The following is a 5,289-nucleotide window of genomic DNA, read 5'->3' as shown; positions in this document are numbered from 1 at the left end:
ATTGCATAACTTGAATATACTAGAGCTATTAGAAGTATTATGTATGTTATGCATTATAGTAGGTCAAATATAACTTTTGCTGTTTGTAAATTATCAATGTATACAAGTATATAAGTCATTGGAAAGCTATAAGTAATGTTCTATGTTATCTTAAAAGAATTAAAGATTTAGACTTATTTTATTTAGAATATCTAGTAATTTTAGAACAATACTCAGATGCAAGTTGGATCACTAGTATAAGTGACAATAAATCCACTTAAATTTGGTAGTTTACTCTTGGAGATGATGCAATTAGTTGGGCATCCAAAAAGCAAATTTCCATTTCACATTCAACTATGGAATCTAAATTCATAGCTTTAGTTGCAACATGCAATAATGTAAAATGACTAAGAAATTTATTAATAGGTATAAAGTTCTAGCCACAACCAATGATAACCATTTTCTTGTACTATGATAGTGAAGCTACTATGTTTATAGCTTATATTGAAATTTATAATGAAGAATCTAGATACATTAATCTAAGACATGATTATATCAGAGTATTAATCAAAATGAGAAAATTATCATAATATATGTTAAATCCTCAAATAATTTAGCATATCTTCTTTACCAAAACATTATTTAAAATTTTAGTTAGATGCACTGCAAATGGAATAGGTTTAAATTTTTTTTAGATACCAATAATGGCAAGAACTTTGAAATAGCAACCTCTAATTATAAAGCTTAATAGGTAATAAAAAGTTATTATTATTTATCTATTAAACACTAGTCAACTCATTCCAAATATTAGGATACAAGTGTCAACAATAGCATAAATGAATGATGAAATCAAACTCTTAATGGAGTTAATGGTTAAATGTCAACAGGAATGGAGACATTAAGAAGAAACTCACTTATATAAATATTGAAGTGGTGCTGCTTTAATAAAAAAATTGAAAACTTCATTGTAAATGTATAATAAAGGATAAGCGTATGACCATATTAGTATTAAAGTGACAATCAAACATCTAAAAAAATTAAATAAATATTATGTGTGTTATATCCTAAATTTTAACACTAAGAATTAAGATTTAATTTATGGGTACTATCAACTTTATTAGAATTCTAAGATATAAATGCTAATTAAAAGTTTCTATCGAGAGATAACTTATTGTGTTCATAATATTTATTCATGTAAAAGGTTAAAGATCTTAAATTAATAGAAAATTATTGATAATTTAAAATGTTGTGTATCTAACATCGCTAAGAAAGATCTTCTATATGTGATATAAAAGAAACTACTCATGTTTCTTTAATAATTGACTAAGTATCATAAGTGGGCCGAACCATTTTGGCTCGTTAAAAATTTTCTTAGTAGATCAAAGAATTTTAAAAGTTAAAAAGCAATTGAATTTATTTGGTAAACATATTTTTTTTAATTTTTTACTAATTAATTTTTAAAATATTAATAAAATTAGTAATATTTATTTATATTTTGAATAAATTTGTTTGAATATAAATAATTATTATAAGACAAAAGTCATAATTATTTAAATATAAAGTGGTGATTATTCCTATAGTTATAATTATTTGAAAAGAAAAATATGATTATACAAATGATTATAACATTTTAAATAAAAATTTATAATCGTTCATTAATTATAAATAAATCTTTTTACGTAATTATTTTCATAAATTTTAATTTGGATTTTGAAACTTTTTTATATTCTGGGCAAATAATTACCTTTAAAAAATATTTTTTTTATCTCAAAAGTAAAGCCAGATTTATTCTTTCTTGTTTTTTCTTCATTTTCAAATTTTCTAACAATAATTAATATTACAAGATAATCAATATTAAAATTTTTATAATTAATTTTTGTTATATATATAGAGAGAGAGAGTCGCACACACATAATTATAAATAGTAATTCTTAGTAAAAAAAAAGAGTAAAATCGGTTTTGCTGTAAAAAAGTAGTTATTCAAATTTGTTCGTCAATTCACGAGTGATGGAGGGTTTCGTAAATATTTTTTTTTATGAGCGACTTTTGAAAGGAAATTTTTACTTACTGTTATTTTATAATTTATACAACTCCAGAGAGATTTTGTTTAAAATAACTCCATGAATTTATAAACTTCATAAATCAAAATTATCACATATTTATTTTATTAATGTTCAATATATCTTAATAATAATATGGCAATTTTTTAGTTCCTCATAAAATTTAAAAAACTTCACATATAATGTATGACATAATTTTCTTTTCCAATTTCCCCCCCTTTTTTTACACTAATGAAAAATCATTCCAGGACTGAAATTCTGCCTCTCTCGTTGTCTCCAGGATGGATGTTGACCTGAACCACCAATCACCAAAAAAAAAAAAAAAAAGAAAGGCATAAACACCTATCAACGCCCAATCGGGACTATGATCTCAGAGAATTCTACTCCTGGGGTAGGATCTGAACTACCGTTCCGATGTACTCCACGAACATCTAGGATTTCAGGCAATCCACCAGCTGTATTCGTGTCTGCTACACCGCAGTTGCCATCATTTTCGAAAAGAGCACTCTCCTGCTGCTGCCACGCCTGCTCCAAATTCCACAATACCTCACCCATGGTTGGCCGTTCACTACCCTTGTCAGCCAAACATTTCCTTGCAACGTCTGTGAATGTCTTCAAACATGTTGGATCTATTTTTCCTTGTAGATATGGGTCAATAATTTGGTCAAGGGTCCCTGATCGATAACAATGCAGGGCATACTCGGCCAAATTTACCTTCTCTAGCTCTTCCTCCATATTTTCTGTCACTTGTAGAACAGCAGGTCTAGCACATAGTACTTCAAACAATACTACCCCAAATGAGTAAACATCTGATTTCTCGGTCAACTTCTGACGTTTGTAATACTCTGGATCCATGTACCCAAAGCTTCCCTTCACCATTGTAGTGACATGAGTGTTGGATTGGGTTAGCATGTTAGGGCCAATTTTTGATAGCCCAAAATCTGAAACCTTAGCCACCCAATTCTCATCTAACAGAATATTGGTGCTCTTCACATCACGGTGAATAATTTTGTGCTTTGCACCAGTGTGGAGGTAATGCAACCCTCGAGCTGCACCAATGCAGATTGTGAGCCTTCGCTTCCATGAAAGTGGAGGCTTCTTGGTCTTGTATAGATGATCACGTAAGGTGCCGTTAGCCATATAATCATAAACAAGTATCATTTCCTTTTTTTCCTTGCAGCACCCTACCAAAGAGACTAGGTGGCAGTGTCGGAGCTGTGATAGCAGAAGAATTTCGGTATGGAACTCCTTTAGACCTTGGTGTGAAGAGGGATTGGCTCGTTTTATTGCAACAAAATTGGTGCCATCATTAATGGATCCTTTGTAAACTTTCCCATAACCCCCAGCCCCAAGAAGTAAGGCTTCAGAGAAGTTATTGGTCGCCAACTTTACCTCATCAAATGAGAAGCTCTGGCAATGGTCTGATGATGGAGACTGCATAAAAGTTTCTCTTTGCCCTTTCGAATCAATTACAACTACTATTTGCCAAATAATTGCAAGAATTATTGATATGCAGAGGAAAATGGGGAAAATTCTTAAAGCTTTATCAATTACATCATTATTCCTGGATTGCTTTGAGGACTTTCCCATTCCAAATGAAAATGGTCCAGCAAGACTGTCGTTGAAGTCGGACAACTTGAAAATTTCTAACCCGTTTAAGATCGCTGGCTCGGTTGTCTTGATTGAGTCATTACTATTTTCTATTGAAAGAGAAAGATATTTTCTGCCTTTGGTATGTTCTGAAAAATTTACAATGTAATCTCTATAAACCGGAATCCCGTCTCCATGGCCCCAACCAAATATATCTGCGTGATCTTCAGCAGTTTGATTCTTAATATAGACATGAAAAACTCTTTGATCAACACCGTGAATCTTTTTTGATATCTCACAGAAATGGAGTCTAACAAGGTAGTAGAAACCAGAGTCAACTGGCAACAACCATCTAGCTCCACCTTGATTACTACCAGCAGCAACTGTCCTGGCGGAAGCATAAACTTTCTCAGGAGCTACATATACTGGCACCACTGAACTGCGCTTTATTTGAACATGTGAATTAACGATATCCGTGTTGCTTTCATCAGTTGTCAAAAAACTTGCATCGGGTATCCATTCGCGACACATACCAGTGTCTTCATGGGCAGGGATCAAATCTCCACCTATGTTCAGTCGATGCATCATCTCAAGGGCTCTTGAGTTCTTGACATAATATAGAGAAGGTTGTCCAATTAGGGGAAGCGGAACAACTTCTCGGATGTAGAGGTTTGAAGGCATCGAGACAACCTCAATCTTGCTGACAAAAGCAAAGGCATCAGGAACATCCCGAGATGGAATGAATGTAACATTTAACACCTGGTCATCGATGTTGATACAATACTCTTTCACAGTATAACTATGATCAGCATCTAACTTACTTTCCGAATATGAATCATTGGAGGTTTTCAGAAGAGTGTAGTGACCAGCACTGACAGAGAATAAAGCTTTGGAAATATGGAAGCCTGAATATGGGATTGGATTGAAATAAAGCCGAATGAACTTGGGACCAGGAGAGATGGGAAATGTATATGTGAATTGTTTCTTGTGGACGCAAACTTGTGGTTTTCCACTGTAGCTGGGTTCTCTGGTGTAATCTTTCGACACAACGTAGAAATTAGTTTTAGAAGGGTTAAGGGAACCCATTCTATCTATAACGGATGCTAGATCAGATGAACAATCTAAGCTGAAGGTATCTGTGGGCTCATAAGAAGATGGTAGGTCAACAGAGATAGCCACCAGACTATTATGTGTTACTATAAGAAAGAAACTAAAAGACAACATAGCAAACGTAGAGGGCTTTGAATGCCCTCTGATTGTGTTTTCCCTCTTATTAGACGTAGTCGAAGAATTTGCACAGATCAGAAGAGTACTCTCCATTGTCGTCGGACAAGAAAGAGTCTAGAATTTTGCAGACCTATTAATTATATGAATATGCAGGTTTAGTTGTTCCAAGATTTACTCTTTTATAAACAGCCGTTGACGGTAATCCCAGTTTGAGTTTTAGTTCAATTCCAAAACTTCAAAGTTGAAACCAATAGGAAGCAAGAGATCAAACCTTGCTCAATACGTCCTTCAGTTCAATATCGCAAGCAGAGGAGCAAGCACGGACGGGTGTCCCTGTCCAACCATCTTTGTCACCTTAAAAAGTACTTTCAAAGGGTTGCCGGTGTATTTTTCAATTACTTGGAAAATGCTGCAATTTGTGAATTTCTGGGAA

The 5,289-nt window shown here is 33.1% G+C and overlaps 1 pseudogene; it reads right to left on the bottom strand.

Moving 5' to 3' along the window:
- Positions 1–2,157: 2,157 nt before the first annotated feature.
- On the bottom strand, positions 2,158–5,279 carry LOC111277701 (receptor-like protein kinase FERONIA pseudogene; annotated as a pseudogene).
- Positions 5,280–5,289: the final 10 nt, after the last annotated feature.

The sequence above is a fragment of the Durio zibethinus genome, chromosome 7 (genome assembly GCF_047325235.1).
Source record: "Durio zibethinus cultivar Kanyao isolate XHJ-2024 chromosome 7, ASM4732523v1, whole genome shotgun sequence".
Lineage (NCBI taxonomy): Eukaryota > Viridiplantae > Streptophyta > Magnoliopsida > Malvales > Malvaceae > Durio > Durio zibethinus.
The sequence above is the reverse complement of the archived record's forward strand: the minus strand, read 5'-3'. Positions and strand labels throughout refer to the sequence as shown.